General features: G+C 37.9%; 1 protein-coding gene and 1 long non-coding RNA gene across 51 annotated transcripts in view; one reads left to right on the top strand and one right to left on the bottom strand.

Annotated features, from left to right (window-relative positions):
* Positions 1–1,735, bottom strand: part of LOC105758667 (uncharacterized) — a 108,817-nt gene extending 107,082 nt beyond the window's left edge. For 16 of the 49 annotated variants that reach the window (XR_012056048.1, XR_012056045.1, XR_012056050.1 and 13 more), the window contains exon 1: positions 771–1,703. The gene's annotated coding sequence lies outside the window, so the exon portion shown is untranslated. Of the gene's footprint in view, positions 1–770 lie in introns of all 49 variants that reach the window. The other 33 variants (XR_012056081.1, XR_012056077.1, XR_012056085.1 and 30 more) reach the window with 18 other exon arrangements.
* Positions 1–20,265, top strand: part of LOC140684186 (uncharacterized) — a 71,506-nt gene that overhangs the window by 48,329 nt on the left and 2,912 nt on the right. The window contains exon 3 of one of the 2 annotated variants that reach the window (XR_012056105.1): positions 8,139–8,229. This is a non-coding gene — a long non-coding RNA (uncharacterized lncRNA). Of the gene's footprint in view, positions 1–8,138; positions 9,732–20,265 lie in introns of those variants that run through there. The other variant, XR_012056104.1, reaches the window with a different exon arrangement.

Here is a 20,265-nt window from a genome sequence, read left to right as displayed (position 1 = left end):
GTGAAAATGAAAGTTCGCCTTCTCTCCGAGCGCTCTGCGCGCAGCCGAGGCGGGAGCGCTGCCCGAGTTGAACCTCGCTCTGTGAAGTTTCTCCGAGTGGGCTTTTTGCCTTTTTTTTTTTTTTTTTTTTTTTTGGTGTGGGGTATTTTAGCTGGTTTGGTTTGGTTTTCTTTTTGTGGGTTTTTTTGGTTGGTGGTTCTTTTTTTTTGGGGGGGGTGTTTGTTTTTTTTTGGGGGGGGGGGGTTCTGTTTTTTTTTTTTTTTTTTCCTTTTTTTTCTTTTTTTTTTTTGCAATGACCGGTGTAGCGCGCTCCGGGCCCGCTCTGTCCCGGGATGAGCCCACACAGCCGCACTCCGCCGCTCAGGGGCTGCTCGCAAGCCCGGTCGGGGGGCGCCCCGGGGCGCTGCCGCCCGGAGCCGGTGCGGCGGCAAGAGGGGGATGGGGAGCGGCGGCTGCCAGTCGGGATCGCGTTCGGGATCGGGCCCGCGCGCTGCGGGCAAGCGCCGAGCGCTCCGAACCCTCCTCTGGCTGCGGCGGGGTGCGCGGCCATGGTGGGGGACAAGGGGGGTCAGGCTGCAACCTGAGCGCAGCGGGAGCCGCGGGGGTCCTCGGAGGCGCGGGGGGGGCGCGGGGGGAGGCGCTGTTCATATTTTCCTCAGGTCCTCTTGGCGCACATCCCCCTCCCCCAGCCGGGCTTCCTTTCCCTACCTTCCCAAAATCCGCTGTCGTGCCCCCCTATCCACCCCCCTCCCTTCCACCGGCGCCTTTACCTTGACAAGTTCGCGGGGCCAGCGGAGGTCTCGCTCCCCCTCTCTCTCTCTCTCTCTCTCGCTCCCTCTCTCCCACACACATCTCTAACGCGCCACCTCTCCCCCGCGGGCCCGGGCTCCGGGTGACATTTCCCTCTCTCTCTCTCCCTCCTTCCCTCTCTTCCCCCCCCGCCCCCCCTTTCCCCATTAGCGGCGGTTGGGTCGGGAGCGCGCGGTGAGCGGGGAGGGCGTGGAGCGCGCGCGCGGGCGGCGGGAGCCGGGGGGGGAGGGGCGGCATTGACAGCGAGCGCCGTGTCCGTGCGGCGCTGCCGCCTCAGCCCCCGCGCGCCCCCCCCCGTTCCCGGCATGCCCCGGGGCGGCGGGGCTGGCGCTAACGAATTTGAATGAAGAGCCCTCCGCTCTTTCGGCGCCATTTTCGAGTGATGCCCGATCGCATCGCTGCTACCGCCGCCGCGGGGGAGGCGCGGGGGCCGCCCGCCCTCCCGCCCCGCGAAACTCACCTCCCTTCCCCTCCGCTACCCCGCTTCCACCCTCACCGTCGCGCTTCGGAGTGGGTGCCGCCGCTGCCGCCGCCGGCACAGGCGGTAAGAGCCGGAGGGACCGGGCGCGGCAGGGGCAGAGGGAGCTGGGCGGGCGGGGGAAGAGCGTCTTTGGAAAATGGGGGCAACCTGCACCCGCCGCCGGGAAAAGTCACCTCGAAAGCCCGGCGGGTAGCGGGTCGGGAGGCTCCGGGAGGCGGCGGCAGGTCCTGGGCGGATCTGTCACTCGCTTCCCTCAGCCTCAGCAGTCGGGAGCGGCCGTCTCTCCGGCAGGTAACCCCGCTCGCTCCCCGGCCGGCACCGCGCCCAGGCGGGGATCCCGGGAGCGCCGCTTACACCCGGCCCGGGGAGAGCGGCGCGGAGGCTGGCGGGGGGGCGGGCGGGAGCCGCGGGACAGCCGGAGCTCCAGAGGGTCCCGGTGCCCCGCGCTCCCTAGACATGATAGGACAGGCTTCCCCTCATCTCCCCTCCGGTCCCTACCACCCCCCCACCCCCACCACCGCCAGCGGATCCCTCCCTCCCGCCTTCTCCCCCCCACCCCCCACCGCTCTCCGCCGTGGAAATTTCGGGGCAGCGCCCGGGACACGGAGGCTCCTGCTTCCCGGCTCTGCAGCAGCAGCCGCCAGGATGACTTCCACACTTACATGCACATCTCCCTTTCTCGCCCGCCGCCCCCAACCCCCCCCCCCCCGCCTCCTCCTTCCTCTCTCCTCGTGTTTTCGTAAGCTGGATTAATGCCCCTTCGCTCTTTCTTTTCCCTTTCCCTTCTCCCCCCGCAATCCCCCCACCCCAAAAAAATATATAGAGGACAACCTTCGGGGTTTTTTTCTCCGTTTGTTTCCTCTCCATGTTAGCAGATTAACTTCTCTGTTTAAGCGCTTTCTCCACCTCCCACTCAATCGCTTAATTTCCCGTGTCGCGATATGGAGCCGCCCTTTGCAGGAGCCCGGGTGACGGTCGTGCTGCCACATGCTGTCACATTTATCATCTCTGCCCCTTTGGGTATTAACGAATGACCAAAGTGCTCTTCATCCCCTATTGCACAGAGCTATTTTTTCCCCCCTCGTAGCGTTAAAACGCGAGTTTCCTTACTGGACCGAAGGGGGGGAAACATAATCCGAAACCATTTGAATCGTGCCAGCTATTTGTAGGTGTTTTTCCTCTCCTCCCACACACCCCAAAACCGAGTAAATACCCTCCCCATAGATAGCCCAGCCTAATACTGTGATCAGAGCTGGCCATTCACCTCCTCTTCTCCGCCTACAAAATTCTCTGTCTCTGTCACCCGGGTCGCTATTTGTCATTGGCTTAGCTATTTTTTGGTGGTTGTCTCTGTGTCATTTCTCGGTGGCCAGCAGCTCTCGGTCTCTCGTAGCTGTATGAACGCGATCGTGCTTATTGTGATAGGCGCCGAGATCTCTCGCAGCCCGTGCGCTGAGCGATTCCCCCTCCGCGCACACACACACACACACACACACACACACATACATACACATATAATATGTGACACGGTGCCTTTTTCTCCACGACGCCGTTTAACCCCCTCGGGGCCGGATCTGGCGTGGGCGCTCGCGTTTCGGAGTTGCGCACACAGGCTCACAAGGCATCTTTTTGTGGCGAGAGCGCCGGCGGGGACAGCACCGTGCGGCGGGGCCGGGAGGGAGCTCGGGCGCTGCCAGGCCAGCGGGCTCCTTCCCAGCCACAATTTCTAAGCGTTACTTTGTATTCCTCTTCCGACTTCCCTCTTCACTTTCGGCCGCCCGACCTTTTTTTTATCATTATTTAATTTTTTTTTACCGGAGGTAGGAAGGCGTATGGATATTTTCCCCGATGCCGTGTGAGCGGCGGGCGCCCGGGGCTGCCGTCGAGCTGGCGGGCGCGCAGGATGCGCAGCGAATGCATCGGGTCCCCCGTTAAGGCGCCCGTTCAGCCGAGGCTGGACCGGCTGCTGCCTCCCCTGGTTGCCTTCTGGGACGCGGGGCTGGGGCTCTGAGGTTGGACCGGGTCACAGCCTTTCCCCGCTCCTCTTCCTCCCCCCCACTCTGCCCCCCCCGTCCCCCCGCTGCCCCCCCGCGCATCCCTCCGTGGCGTTCAAAGCCAGAAGCGGCCGCCTTGCGCTTAGCGCTCCGGCCACCGAAAATAACGAGTTAACCGAGGGACGTAGGAGGGACGTAGAGAAGAGTTGGGGTGCAGAAGTCCTGTACAAAAGATTTTTGTGTACATGGCTGAGAGCGTGTAGTCTTAAAGTGAAATGCAAAACTTAGCTTTTCCAGCATGGCAACTGGATTGTGATTCAAGGTATTTTCTGTGTAATGCAGAAATCCAACAGTTCAAGGAGATTTTTCTGTCTCAAATCCCTAGTTTCCCTGGATTCTTTTAATCCAGTATGTAAATTACACTTTTTCAGTTATTTTTTTTCCTGGGAATAGCTGCTTAGTTTGTCTCCGCAATTCATACCTTTGTGCCCTGATAGAAAATTCCACTTAATCTTTGAAATTGAGATACTGGTAAGATCCTATTGAGATTTAGCACTCATTTCTTTAGCTCTGCATCATTCCTTTCAGAGTGTTTTCAGAAATGTTTTTGACAGTCAGTATGGGAATGTGCACAAAGCTGTTTCACTGTAGCTGTGTATACTTTGAAATATCGCAATTTGAAGAGATTTATACTACTCCGCTGTGGAAGTGCACTCACAAATACTGACTTTCACTTTCAATGAAATAACTGTCCTGACTCATAGCTAATTTACAAAAAAAGCCCTGTAATTCAGTATTGTACAGGTGCGTGTGCATTTTTGCCCACTAGTCATGTTAAATAGCATGCAATTTATACCTGTTTTTAATTTTAATTAAAATTCATGCTTAGCACGTATTTGCCTACATGAAACAACTGTTCTTTTAAGCTTTCTTATTTCTCAGCTGCACTGTTCTCATATTTTACAATTACATAAAGGTGGGTGTGGCTAAAATGAAAGCAGTAAGCAATCTAATATGAATATATAGTGTATTTTAAATAACTTTTCCTTTGTTATATTTGATGTACTCCTTATTTTTGAGATATTTAGGGGGGGGGGAATCATGAGCTTAAATAGACCCTTGTAGAGCTGCTTGCATTTTTTACCTCAGTTAAAATGTCAAACATTAACTGGGATTACTTGGCACTGGAAAAGTTACATTTGGAGGAAATATCAATTGAACTTGAATATCTAAATTTATATATTTATATTTTATCGATAAGTGAAAGCTGAAGTTCTATGCTTAATTAAACCTTGCTTAGGTATAACATGTAGCATAGTGTATTTTTTTTTTTTACTTTTTTTTTCTTTGCTTCTTTTGAGTCTAATCCTTTATCTTGATACTTAGGAAAAACACCCAAATAAGCTTCATTTGGTTCGGGGTTTTTTTTTTCTTTTTCTCCTCTAAAGTTTTACTGAAAGTTTTGAAGGGGTACCATCTCATTTTATAGATATAAATCTACTGAAGCTGGAAGTAACTCTTGAGAATTTTTAATTTTCAGAATTAACAATAATTTGAAAGTATGACTTTATATCTGTGTGACCTTTTACTGTGTTAGGCTAATACTTCATAGAAAGCTTATTGTAGTAACATTTTAAAGGCAGACTACATATAAGATACCAAGGTATCATGGGGTTATTTTTCTATTTAGTTCATTGTTTGGGTTTTTTTTTATCCTTAGCTCATGGAATTCTGAACCTATTACTATTCCATCCAAAATGTAATGTCATGGAAGGAAAAATAAATTGGAGTCTTTAATTCCTTAATTATTTTTATGACTAATAAGTCAAATTCTGCAGTGAAGTACAACTGGGACTGCATACAAACTACCTGGGCCTGTATATCCTGCCTGTGAGCACTGTGTGAAGATGCACATCTCACCCATCTTGAGAGTCAGAAGCCATCCTGACAGGTGTATCACTGCTTTTCTGATACACTTTTACACATGTAAAAGCAGATGAGCTTTCTTTACAGGAAGAGTAGCCACAGATCAGTTAGTGGTACTCTTATAGGACCTTACTGGGTTTTGTTATTTGCTCTGGGGAGCAATTAAGTACTGAATATGTAAGGGAGACCCAAGAAGGTTATCACTGTATTCTACGAATATGCTGCAGGTATTCTGCTTTGTAGATGCAGTCATCCACCCACACCCAAAGGCCCATTGCATGTTATTTGAGTAATTCACATTCATTACAAACTGTCAAGGGTAGAGCACATCTTGGACTAGTTTTGACTGTCTATGAAAGAAATAGGGAATGAAATTGTAGACTTTTCTGTAGAAACAAAAATATTTTTGTCAGAAAGTTTTTAAAACTAAAAATAACTTCATGTACACCAGTAAGTGTTCTCCATGGATTTTTTTTTCACCTATTTATTATTATAAGTTCTAAACACTATATATCTAACACTGGAACCTGATCTCAAAAAATTGTTTTCTATTATCAGTAATACTTGGAAAATTTTGTTTGAACAGGCTGCCCAAATTTGAACTTAGTCCCCTGTGACTCTTCTCACAGCCATCTATTTTTTTAATAGAACTAGTAATGTATTTTAAAGATAGAAAAAAAAAGTTGATATGCCCCTCAGATAGAAAGGGGACAGGAGGCAGAGTAGAGAGGGGTAGCCACAGATTTCCAGTAACCTCTTTTATTCAGTGAAAATGTTGCTTTGCAGGGTTTTTTTGTGCATTATTGGCAGGAGTTATGCAGAATTTTTAGGTTACTGGTGTATTTATACATAAGTTGGATTTCAAAAAGAAATCTCTTTATTGAAAAATGCCTTCATTGTGGATACTGGACAATTTCAGAAATATTCAGAGTAAGCTAGGTATAAAAATTTCTGCCCATAAGGGTGTAAGGCGATGTCTGTATTGATTATTTTTTTAACCCTTTCCTGTACGTTTTTAAAATACTTATTCTAATAACGAAACATTGGGATTCAGCTAATATTACCACAATTGAGGAATAGTTCTGATCTTAGCTTTGAATGCTGTGTAAGAGCTTTAGAAAATTTGGATGAGTGTTAGAGAAAGGAGAACAACTTGAGCTGTAGTCGAGCTAACACTTGAAGTTGATCTATTTTTTATTCTAATATTTGCATGTAATAATATTTTTAGTGCATCATTAAAACAAACAAAAAAATTTTTACAGAGAATGCTAAATTTTTAAACTTTATGTAATTCTTAACACTTTTCCAGAGCTCAGTAATAGACAGTTGCTAGTGTATAAGGATGACATCACACACACACATTTATTACAATGTGCACACAACAGTAGCAAATGCAAATTATTTACATTTAGCTTTTATTTTGTTAAAGGTTTCCCAAGACGTCTTCTAAAACTGAAGGTGATATTGTTATATTTCTTAAAACTGAAAGATAGGAGTGACTTTCAGTGATCGTTATTAATGTCTAAAGGAAACCACTGTTAGAAATAGGACCCCCCCACCCCGTGACTATTTAGTTTGATTTCAGAAACTGTAGTGAGTGAATCTGCAGTAAATAGATTATTAACAAACTTTTTAGCATTGAATCTGGTTACAACTAATTATTTTTTTTAGCATGAACTGAAATTCTCTTGAAGATTTGGTCTGAGAAAAAGATAATTACACATCGTATAGGGCTTAGGCATGTATTTTCATATTAAATAGCTTTGTGTAAGTCCAGTTTCAATATAATCTTCAAGTATGTTAAATCTCAATATAAGCACAGAGAGTGACCACAACTTTGGTGGGTTTGGTTTAAGAACAAAAACTTTTTTTTAAAAAGGTGAAATAGATGATGTCTGGAATACATGAAGATACAAACTCCTTTTTCTTGTTAAAGCAGGGTGATTATTAGAACTTCATAGCTGTGAGGGGGGTTGTAGTATCTTCTGGAATATTCTCAAAGAAAAAACAAAATTGTGGAAGTATTTATAAGCAGGTGACCTGATCTAGGCATCAGCTATTAATTTATTAGGCATAGGATGTGTCTTGTTATGGTGTCTACAATGAAAAGTTCAAATAAAGTCAAAACAAATTTACAATTTGGTCTTTGTGAATGCAGTATTTCCTCCAGTAGCTATTTGGGTATCTTTACTGCATCTGTCAAGTTATCCTTTGTTCTTACCTAATCAGGGCTTCTTTTTATTTTAATTTTTAAAAATTTTTTTTTAACTCTTAAAATTTTATTTAATCTCAGAATGTATTATATTAGCATAGTTTTTCCATTATATGTTGTAAAGTAGCTAATATTTGTAGGCTGAATTTTAATGGTACTGCCTTGAAGAGCAAAAAAAAAAAAAAAAAATCAAATTCCTTAAAGTGAAACACTAGAATTTAAATACTTAACAGTCAATAGCATATCTCAGCAAATATGGACATATGACAGCAGTAATCACACATCCATTAAGTTGTTTACTTACTAAAAAAACTTACATGTTTGCTTGATTGAAGGGGGAAGGAGGGATTAGTAGTGGGTAGGAAGGGGAGAACAACACCCCTTACTCAGTTTTTTTTCTTTTTTTTTTTTTTCTTTTTTTTTTTTTTTTTGTCCTCCTTCCTCTTACTTTCATCTTAAAATGCTGTGGGTAGAATGAAAGCAGAAACATGCTAATCTGATTTGTTTCAGGAGGCTTCTGATAATAAAGAGGCATATCACAGGTGTTCCTAATCAAGTCAGTTTGGTTTTAAAAAAAAAGTATTTTTAAAATTAAGATTTCCTGTAACCTAGACAATGCGAGGGTCAAGCTGATGACCTACATCTATGTTTGGGGATCAACCATGAAACTGTGGGTGTTGGAAATATGTTATAATACATGACATTTTTATTGCAGGTTTTGACCTTTCAATAGAGAGCTGATTTTGGAGAATGGCTTACTCCTGTGATTGAAAAACTCTCTGGAAGGTTGATGGAGCATGAGCATGGTATATATTATATTAACATTTCTCTTATTACATATGTTCTTTATTTAAAAAAATGTACACAGTAGTATAACTTATTCAGACTATTCAAAATAGGCCAGTTCTAATGGGATTGTTCAAGAATTTATTATTTGTTAAAATAATTCTTCTTTACACTTCTCCTGTAAAATTATAAAACACTAATTAAAAGTATTAATACAGACTGTGCTCAGAAGGAAATGAAGTGGCCAAAAATATGTATAAAAAGCTGAGTTTGCAACAGCCTTGATCCATTTGAGCTATATAAATTCTCCATATACTATTGTTCTCATATTTCTGTCTTGGGAATTACTCCAACTGAAATGTTGCTAATCCAAAAACAAAGTATGGATGATATAAAAAATTATTTTTCAATAACTTTTCTTTTTGTTGGGAGGGTGTGTTAAAGAATAGAATAGAGAGCTAGCTGAGTGAATTTCCATGTAGTGTGTAAAATTTGGTTTTAAAGACATTAATAAAGTAGCTACCTGACAAGCAAAGCAGAAAACAGAAAAAAAGAACAGGTTTTCAGATCCATCCATCTGTTCCAGAATATTCAGAAAATTCATCTATCTTATTTGTTGACAAACAGATCTTATATAGCAGAACACTGAACAATTAAGAGGAATTAATATGGACTGTACTACACTCATATTGCAAGTCCTGCTTTGCACTAAAAGTACTCATTCGGCTGAAACTGAGAAATCCATTCAGAGTAATCATAACCTATCTACTCATATACGAATAGTCTTAACTAACCATTTACACAGACAATTGAAATGAAAATAGTTACCGGTTTTGGATTGAGTAAATTTGTTTAAAGACAAAATGGAATAGTAAAATCTGTAAGACTTTATCTGCAGCAGAACATATTACAGTACAACAAATTTTATGAACATGTTGTGACTTTAGCAATTCCAACTTTCAGCTGGAATTCAGTTTTTATCCTTAATCAAATCTGTCTGTCTTCAAGAACACTTTTTCTTTGTAGGAAGTAATTGTGCCATAAAATCAGAAATGTTTTTAAAACCCAAGATTTCAGTTTATCCCAGTAACTCCTAATTTCTACCAAGCAAATCCAGTGAGGTGTAAATTTCATATTTCCTCATTGTTGTAAGAAATGGCTGGTAGAACTGAAGAGTTATTGGAATTTGCCAGCAGTACACCTCTTGTTGCAGAAGTACTTGAGGCAGATGGGTTCTGAATATATTTTTCATACAATACTATGATTTTAGGGTAGCTAAGACCTCCTAGAGAAAATTATTAGTTGAGTAAGAAAATTTTGAATACAGAAAGTATAGGAAGTAAACCTTAACTTTTATAAGCCTTGAAGTTTGTGATTAGTGAGTAGATAATTCTTTCAGTTTTAATCCTTTCTTTATGTGGTTAAACATACAGTGAAAGTACTTCTCTTAATGTTGTAACTGTGTTTGGGTAACATGCCTAATATGCTCCCAAATAAATAAATATTTCGGTCTGTCCAGAAACTGCTTTGGAGGTGCTGCATTGCTGTTGTTTCTTTCTTATTTTCTTTTTCTATTTTTTTTCTTTTTTCCTTCCCCCCCCCCTTTTTTTTTTTCTAGTAGCTTTCTTAGGAAAAGAAGGATTTTAGAGGATTTCACTGAACAGTTTGAGTTTGTTCATTTTTTTTTTTCCTGTACAAAAGCAGTTACATTCTTGTTAATGAAAATCAGGATTATATTGCAAGGCAAAGGTATCTAAGACTCCCTTGTGAGATATTTAAAAGGTGAAAGTTTGATGGAGTGTTCCTTGGTCTGACACAGGTTCAGAGTATTTTTCATAGATTCTTATTCAGCAAAAAAGGTGGTTTCTGGTTCACAACTGTAAATCAAAGGGATTTTACATTTAGGGCCTAATCCTACAAACTTTAATATACACAAGTAGTTGTAATGACTCACGACCATGAATAAGGATTTGCAGAATGGTATTCTCATTAGATGCACACTTCCTTTCCTTTTACAAATTTAGTACATATTAAAGTATTTAGAACTTTAAGACAAGTCTAAATGTTTTTTTAGAAAGTGCAAAGAATTTTGCAGTAATGTAGTAATTGAGTCTTTCCCATTTACAAGCCCTAGTATCTTTTAAGAGTGCTGCAGTTGTCAGTTATGATTAGAGTCCACTTAAGGTGTTGATTTGCTCTAGAATATTTTTGTGCTGAATTTTGGCCCATATTAATTTTTTTTTTCTAGAGCTATTTTTTACTCTGTAGTCAATATGAATGTTTCTTGACCCGAAGAGTAAGTGAAACTTGCAAGAAAGGTGGTGGGGTGCATTTGTTTTATTTTCCTGCTCTTAGCCTCTCCTATTGTAGTTCTTATTTAGCAAAACAACTACAGATTTTATTGGAAGTTGAGCCTGAATAAAGGGCCTGCAGTGCTTGCTCCTTAAAAATTGCTTATGTGGCTATTGCAAGCTGTGTGCTTGACTTTGTAAACTGTTTTGCAATATCTAATTGTAATGAGGTTGAAAAGATAAAAATGTGCAGACTTCTTTACTGAAGTGCTTCAGTTGTGGTACTTTTCATGGCCACCTCTACTGTTCCTACTGTAGGTATAACACTTGAGGGTCTACAAGTATTGTTAACTAAATCATAATTTGAAAGCTGTCAATGCATGCTTATTGCTCATCCAAAAGGAACTGTTGCAGATTACTTTTACAATTTGTTTATGATTTCTTTAAGGACTTCTCTTGCTTTGCAAAGGCAACTGAAATAATTTTCCTGAAAGAGATCTGTAGCTATAAATGCAACTAATTCCTAGTTGCTACAATACATGTAAAATCAACCATTGTTTGCTATCTTAGGCATGACTATTTTAAGTTTTAAATCTGAAGCAACTGAATTTTCTGTATTTTGTTAGTTTAAACTAAATCCAGCCCTTCATCATTTTAAAATTGAGTTTTGTAGACTATTAGATTTAAGTAGACCTTAATTTTTATTATTACTTCAGACATTCAATGAAACTTGTATATAAGAAGAATTTAAGACTGGCATACTTACACATCATTTTTCCTTGTCTGTTGATAAAATGGTCTTGCTAATCAATAGGAAAAGAAAAGTAAATGGCATGAAAATTCTTTAGGAAAAATAGTTAAAATATGCTAACTGGGATATTTAAATGCTTATTCTTCTCAGTCAAATGTAAATCTATATATAAGTAAGGCATTGCCCCTTTTTATTGTTATTTTTGTCTAATTTCAACAGAAGTCTAAGGAGAAATTTATGTAGACCCATACACTGAAGGTTTCAGTGGGGGAATGAGAAATGTAATCAAAATTGTAAAGTGTTCATATGGTGTATTGATGGCTTCTTAATACACCTTGGTCTAGATTGCTGTTTGCACACTAAAAACAGGGCATGTATGAAGATGCAATTGCTAGTTGACTAGTGTGTTTGAATAAACAATTGTTTCCAGCTTTGTTAATTTTGAATTTCTTTCAAACATTCTTGATAATTTTTTTTTTTGCATTTGTTTGGGGCAGGATGTTTTTGTTACTCTAAAATTTTAGACCAGTATTATAAGATAATTAGTTCTTTTTATTGAAATACGTTATCAAGATAATCTAGTCAAAGCAAGATATCAGCAACATCTCTTTAATTTGTGAGGTACTTAAAAATCTTAGTAATGTGCAAATACCTTTGAAGTATTTATACCTTTACTTTAACCCACTAAATTTTAAGAGCTTGCTTTTTACTTCCTGTGAGTGTCTTACAGGGTTTTCTTTTGTTTTGTGGATGGTTTGGTTTGTTGATGGGTTTTTTTTAAGCCTTTAGTAAAAGATTTGTGTGATTTTATGCTTCTACTTCCTAGTTGAAGAACAATTAGAATTTTTTTCATTATTTTTTTAAGTGCCCTTTCTCCACACAGAAGGAAATGCATTTTAGTATTCATATGGAAATTAACTTAGACATTTAGAAAGTATTGTAATTATGAACATGATTATGATCTTCCCAAATCTAACTGATCATTTCCTACTTCAAAAGAGATATAACATCATGTAAGTCACTTCTAGATTTAACAAGACTTCCAGTGGGTCTGATAAATGAAAACATTTGCTTTATATTTTCTGTATTCTTTTGGAGCAAAATTTTCTCCTGGTAGAATGGGTAGATACTGTGGTCTTATGAATGTTATCACTTTTTTCTGAAAATACCTTGCTTTCTCTTGTTGCATCTTCTCTCTTAGCCTGCAGTTTTCTGTTCTCTTAGTCCATCTTTTAGTCAAGCTCAAAAATTAGACAAAGAAGATGCTCCATCTGTCGTGAAACATTGCAGTGGCTCTTATAAGAAAGTCCTTCTCTAAGTGGAAATATATTGAAAAGTTTATTATGGAACAGAGTTCCCTTTTAATACTATAACACTTATTGTCAGCATTTTCCACAGGCAAAAAGAACTCCTGATCAAAAAGAATGATTATGTACTGGTTACCCTGTCTTTCTGCCCCCTAAAACCAAAATATTTTTTTCAGGTTCTCAGGAGAAGGGAAAACGCTGTTTCTAATGCCAAACAGAGAAGTTATAAAAGCAGCACTCAAATCTGTACTTTTCTTCTTTGTGTTAACACCTAATTCTAAAAATATTTTTTCAGCTCTGTCAGAGTGAGGGATTGTAGTTCTGTATGACCAGAGTGTTTTTTAAACAAAGGGTCATATGCTGATCTTTAATTCTATGTATGTGGAAATCCATAGCTTGTATGGCATGCAAGTGTTATTAATATATGCGCGATATTTCTTTAAGTCCCAGATTCATGAAATAAAATCAGGGGAAAATACTTGCCTTCTCTTCCTAGTATTACCAGGTTTAAAATCTGGATCTTCATGGTGCCTGTTTTGCATCTGGGTTTAGAGTGTAACGAGGAGACTCTTGAATTAGCAGTTGGAGAATAATTCCTTCCAGGGTATTGGTACTGCTAAACTGTGTTCTGTTGACACCAGCAACTTCTCTGGCTTTTTTGAGGTTTTGATCCCACCATAATGACAGTGAATTTGGCTGTGAATATTAAGTGTTTGCTTCAGAAATTTATATTTTTGTGAAACTGCATACGAAACTCACTGAAATGTGAAACATAATGTTCATAAGTTCTCTCATAAATCTGTTGTCCTTGTTTTTTGGTTTTTGGGGGTTTTTTTGGCCATTTAGGTATATAGACTTCCTGTATTTTCGGTGTGTAATACTTATTTGTCAACCTCACAGTCTTCTGACCTGCAAACGAGTTTGGAACACTGTTCAAATTTTTTTGTTTAATTTTTTTTTAGTTTAATATAACTTATGTTGCTGGCCCACTTTCTATTATTAAAAATGTGAACAGAATTTGTCATTGGGGTAGGAATTAATGAAGGCTAACACTAGAGGGCAATTCAAAGCAGCAGCCTACCCCAGAACAGTTATGGGTGTCTGTGGCCCTGAGATGAAAAAGAGGGAGCCAATGGAGACTTTTCCAGGGTCTCCCCCAGGCAAAAGCTGCTCTTTGTGATTACCCTCCTAAATGGTTTCCTTAACTCACTTTTCATATCTTGGAGTGCTTCACTGAATGAGAAAGAAGTTAAGAGAGTTGTTATGCTTTGCTGAATTACAAGTTAAGAAACATCTTCCACAGTGCCTTACCTTATTCACTCTTGCCATTGTCAAAAGGGCATAACTTTCTCAGTGGTGGGTTTTGTTTGGTTTTATTTGCTGTCATGTACTGCATCAAACTCTTGGAAAGATACTGGGTTTTGGGGGGGTAAGGTAACATTGCAGAAAAGCTTAAATATCTTTTGTTAAGTACTGAGGAAAATGGAATATATGATAAGTGAAACATTTTCTTACAAAATACTGTAAAGTTAGTCAAATTAAGATGACAGTATGAATAATTAATTTTGTATTAAAAAAATACACAAAAACCAAACCACATGATAACCAGGATAAGGCATCAGAGAGATACTTTTTGTCTCTAATTTTATCAAGTAAAATATATTATATAGAATGGGGAAAAAATAGTTGAAGATGAGCAATAAGTGCTGTATTTAATATTTAACAAAGTAAAAGAGATAATCTATGTATATTGTTCACAATTTAAACAATTTATATAACAGTTCATTACATAATAAATTACAGTTTTCACTGTTGCAATGTTCATTATAGATTTACAGAACATCTTAAATACTTGTAAAAAATAACCTGTAATGCAAATGATGGTGTCGTGGTTCTTGAAAAGCACTCTAGTATTCTTATTTTAGCAATGCAAATTTTCTCATTATATTGAAATGTATGCACCCAGCCGTGTAAATGCTTGTGGCACAGTACAAATTTGAAAACAAAGGGCATTTTATATAAGAGTGTGTGTGTGAGTTTATACCTGTCTTTCTATCTAACTTTATGTGCATATATATATAATATCTTTTATATTTTGTGTACTTGTATATTAAAAGGCTGATCTATTATTAAAATGACATGTTTGTTTCTACACTCTGGATCAGTTAGTCAAGTTGTATTTCCTTTGCATTCTTTTGCACAACTTACTATTAATGTCTAAAATTTGCTTTAGATGCAATAACTTTTTTTGAAAATATTTAATCTGTGGGCAGTGATGTGCCCAACCTTAACTGGTGCTGATGCCTTTGAAAGAGAGCTATTGTGTCATAACACAGTATATACAGTCCGACAATGACTGGCCTTCATCAGTCTTCCAAGAAAAAAATAGTTTTATTGGTTCTTAATTTGCAAAATGCACAAGGAGCATGTGGAATATAACCTACAGAAATTGGTAGGTTCTCTAGGGTTTAGGGGAGATTTTTGGTTTAACTGGGGGAGTGGGTTTGAGGAATTAGTTGGCAGCCATGTACAGTGATACAGATGTCTTAATCACACACATAACTCTTGGTTTTGGAATGTATTTCTATGAAACCTGTCTGATTCTAGGTGATTAAACCAAATACGCATTAAACCAAGCTTTTAAGGAACTGAACACTTAGTCTTTTGCAGGTAAGACACTAGGATTTTAAGAATAAGCATTTTCATGCCAATATGACTTTTCTCTCTTTTTTTTATTTTTTTTTTCCTTTTACCAGCTTGAATTTTGGCCTTAAATCAAAGAGATAAGTTCAGTCATTACCATTAAAGCTGGCTTCAGTATTTTGTTTAATTGAACAAAGCAAGAACAAGTGTGTAAGTACCAGCAATGCACAGACCAGTATTGCAATATTAGTCTGTTCTGCCTTTAAGCAGGTGGTTTCATGTGGCAGGCTGGAAGAGAGACTCTTTTTCTTCCCAGCTTTTGACAAAAAGATGACGCATATGACTCAGAATTAGAAGGGGAAATCTGCCAGTTTGCATCAGTTCCTTAACTTGTGGGCTGCTATTCACCACAAGAAAAATCAGTATACTCGCACCAGTGCTTCTTAAGAGATGAGGAGTAATCATTTCCTTCAGAAAGTGTAGGATGATTGGAGTGGGCCTTTCATACATTACACCAGGCTTTTCCTATATTCAGGTATTTTTCAATTATATAAAATTTTTCTAGAAAATAAAAAAGATAATTTTATTAAATGTTACATTTAATAATTATTATAGAAATCAGATATTATAGCTTAAGGTAGATCAAAAGCCAAGTGATTTGTTTCATGAAACTTCTGGTTTTTTAGCACTGAAACTCAGCTGTTATAGATCTCCAGATTCAAAAGGTAAGGCATTTTTTTGTATATTTTTTTAACCTAATTCCACATATCTGAATCTCCAGTTTCAGCTTTTAAGTAAGTTAGTAGGACTGAAAAAACAATAAAAATAGTAATTTTGAAGACAGAAGCCATCTGTTTTGAAGGGGAAAATAATTATTTGAAGTGTGGAAGATCTGTGTTTTCAAAATGTCTTGCCTTAGACCTGCTATAAAAGATAATGCAGATAATTCTGGTTCTTTCATATAGGTTTGGATTACAATGGAGAAACACTTCTTGCAAGGAGCATGCTGTCAAGTAACTTTTTATTTTTAAAAAATTCAGAATAAACTAGAGTAAATCTCTGCTAGTTTTCAGAGATTTAACATCTTTTAGGTTTGTGGGTATTTATTAGTTTGAGAGTACAATTCTTATTTTTTTTAACTACTTGTTTACTTTAAGTATTGGATTATAAATCCTTTTTCTTAATGTATTAACATCTAATTGATTCAGCAATTCAGCATGGTTTTACTTTAAGCTTGTTAGTGAAATACTGAAAATCAAGCTTAGTATAAAGCTAGAAGCACCCAGGATCCTTTTAATTTATTTTTTTTTTATTTTATTTTTTTTTTATTTTTGTGGATAAATTTCCTTTCATTTGTCAAAGCTATTTTTATTACTTTGGAAAAGCATGTTCTAAGTGAAGTTGGTTTTCTAGCTGGAAAAATTATATTTACCGTTTATTGATCTGTGTCAGCCTTAGAAAGCACCATTTTATTTTGTATTAGTTCAGTTCTGTGAGTAGTGGGTCTCATTGATGGGAAGTGGGGAGCCAAACAAGAAATGTTTTTGAAAGGGAGTACACAGATTTGTGTGTTAGATGGTTATCTATTAAGATTAGTAGGATTCTATTAATGTTTCATGGAGAGGTGGGGGAAAGATTGCTACACCAGCTACCACTGAATAAACAATAAGATAATCTGCACCCCAAGGGTGTTACGGACACCTGAAACTTCTGCTGAAGTGGCTAATTAAATAATGAAGTTGTAAAAATACAGCTAATGGCTGGAAAAGTAAAAGTAGCAGTTACTAGGAGGTGTTCCTCTGCTATTAACTAGTGGATTTCCTTAACAATTGAGTTGATTTCTTCAAACAGGTCAGTATCACCTTCATAAGTCATGCTGTTGTCTGGCATTTTATAGAAGTCATGTAGTGATGATGTTAAGAAAAAGACAAATTTACTGCCTGAGCCAGAAGGCAGGCTTACAAAAAGCAACTTCTTTCAGGACACGAAAAGCTCTTTGTTCTGTGGCCTTGGTCTTTTTGTGCTTTGACCCTTATTTTATAGCATTGTCACTCTGACCTTAAATCTTTGAAAGCAGACAAGCAGCAAATCTAGCCCTTTACAAGTGAGGTTTCATTCTGAGCTATGGGCCTGGTTTTCATCTTTAGGCATTATAGTCCCATACAATACTGAGATGTAACAAAATATCAGTTTAAGATTTGTGGTTTGGCATACTGTAAATAGTTATTATTTATATGTAAGGCAACGAAAAAAAAATGTTGCTCTGTTACTGGCCTATGGTTTGTAATTATTTACCAATTTGAGATAAGACAGCAACCAGGAAGGCAGTGTAGCTAATACTGACCAATATATTTTTCACTTTCCTAGAAGTACTTTGGAAACTGATCCTGTGCACAGACTATGAGGGTTTCTGCACAAACAACTTCAATATTCTATTGAGGACAAGAAATGCTTTGCTATACCTTTTAGAGTTAGAAGATTTGAACAGCAGTAATTGCATGGCCTTTCATAAAAAACTGCCAACTTAGGGGAACACAAAATTTTACACAAGGTTTGTGACTGTTACGTGAGCAAGTCTTCTGAGAACTTGATAAAACTAACTTTTCTTTTTTTGGTAAGAAAACCAGAGATTAATGAATGTAGTAGAGAACCAATAGTTGTTAGATTTTAAAGTTTTGGTTTTTTGAAATTTAAGGTGTTTAAAAGGAGAACCAGTTTTCCTGTCTTAATAACTTTACATTACATAGCTGGTTTGTATTGAACAGTTATTGTTGTTTGAAGAGGGATTGTCACGTTTTCTTTTATCACTAATGATTCTATACACTTCAGGTTTTGGAAACTTGAGCTATAATAATAGGATAATCTTTTCTGAATGTAATAGTATAATAATCTAAGTCTACATTTATTGGAGAACGTGAAAATATTTATCTTTTTTAATAATTTTTTTAATCTGAAAAGATGCTAGAAAAATTGTAATAGTCATACAGAAACTGAAGATTATATTCTAAGACAGATCTGGCTTTCTTTTAGATGATCCACTATATTTAGTTTTAATATTTTTTGTGATAATTGGGGGGGGAAAGAACATTTTAATTACTACTATAATGAAATATAAAAATTACTTGGTATAATTTAGAAATTAGTTTATTTGTTTTTCTTAATTTTGCATGTGTCCTTTCAAGCAGAAAGAATGCTGGTACAGATTGAAAGTGTTCACAGTTTTTCTTCCTGTGTGCTTGCCAAAGGTGCAGAGAAAACAGATTTTTAAAAGTTGTGTGCAAGCTATACCAGTGCAATCAATAGGGGTCTGGAAAGGTTTTCTGAAGTGCAACTTTTACAAACTCTGCTAGAACTTGGAGCTTGTTACACTTTACAAGTTCCCTGTAAAGTGTTTCATATAGCAATCTAGTTAATACATCAACGTCTGACAAAAAACTTTTTGTAAGCTGGGAAAAGAGGTGGGAGGGGGTTAGTCTCATTCAGTTTTAGTTTTAAGCTGCAGTTGATTCTAAAATACAATGATAATATACCAAACTGTACATTGATAAAGTTTGTGTGCTATATCAGCTTCCCGTAGTTATGCTTTTTTTAGCTAGCAGGCTATAAAAATTGACATACTGTACTTGTTTAAGTCAGAACTGACTACCTTTAGTTTCTTGCCTTTCACAGAAATCCATTGCATTCTGTTTGCTATTCATCACTCCACTAGAAGCATCAATATTGCAGAACCAAGTAACAGTTTTCACTTTGGTTTGTCTTCCTGAGTGCAATTGGTGGGGAGTGGGGGTGCACCTCATACAAATTAATACGTGAGTCAAGCTAGTATAAACAGTAGTTGGAGTCTTAGATTAAGTAAAAAGGGTGTAAAACAGAATTTGATGCTGGGAGTCCTTAACTGCACTTCTAAATTTCCAGGTATTTTTGTACTTCTGAATTTCTCAATGGTTTTACTTCCTGGTTTTTATTTTTAGCTGGCTTTGTTATTTCATGTTTATCTTATGCAGTAGTTCTCCAGCTAGTCTAAATCTGTTTGCTCATGATCCTTGGAGAGATGGCTGGACACATGATATAGATTCTCCAAATTTAGTAGCAGTAAATTTAAGTGATCAGCAGTCATCTGCTTTACTTTAGTTATTAATACTTCACATTGAAAAAAAATTTACTTCTCTCAGTCTTTTGCCATAGTTATATGGGGAGTATTGTTAATATAATCACGAAATAATGAACACACTTTTTTTTTAAATGTCAAAGTTTGTGCTACCAAAACTCTAAATTAGTGCTAGTTATCTCTGTTCAAATATTCATCTTTTTGTTCAGAGAATTATTTAAAGCATTAATTCTGATTTTTTTTTTACACATCTTTATCATCATCTTAGAAATATACAGCTGCTTGCTAGAAAGTATGGGAGGACCTATTATACATGGACTGTGTATATAAGCTTGGTCCTGGATTACTGCATCTCTTTGAGGTGAAGTGAGGCAAATTTATTTCTGTGTTAGAGTTATTTAATTGAAAAGAAAAACACATGCAAAATAATTGCTAGTTTAGATTTTTTAAAATTTATTTAAATTTATTTTTTCTCTTTAGAGCTGCAGTCTTAAACAGCTATTTAAAAATCTTGCTGTTACTTCAGGAGAAGAGCAATCAAGGTATATAGTTTACTATCTTAATTCTTCTTCCTCTGACCAGAAAATAGCCTCAATTAAGTTGAGTGAATTAACAGAGTATTGTACGTTATGCCTGAACAAAATAATAATGGAATAGTAGCTGAAAGTTCACTGATACCTTTAAAGTTAATGTTCTGAAATATTTCAGTGGAATTTTTTCTTCTTTTAAAAATTACATGCATATCATTTTAAAGGCTGCTGACACCACAAATTAGAAGGAAAGACAGTTTGTTAACAAATGAAGGAGTAAAATAATATACTTCTAAATCTTAGATTTAAGAATGAACAAGAGTTATAAATTTTAGTATGTTTGCAGTATAAATACTGCAGTGTTGAGTAAGCATATGACAAAAATAAAATGAAACTATTGTTTTGACTTGGAGAGAGGTGTGTAAA

This window comes from Taeniopygia guttata, chromosome 1 (genome assembly GCF_048771995.1).
Source record: "Taeniopygia guttata chromosome 1, bTaeGut7.mat, whole genome shotgun sequence".
Taxonomy (NCBI): Eukaryota; Metazoa; Chordata; class Aves; order Passeriformes; family Estrildidae; genus Taeniopygia; species Taeniopygia guttata.
This window is presented reverse-complemented; position numbering and strand designations above follow the sequence as displayed.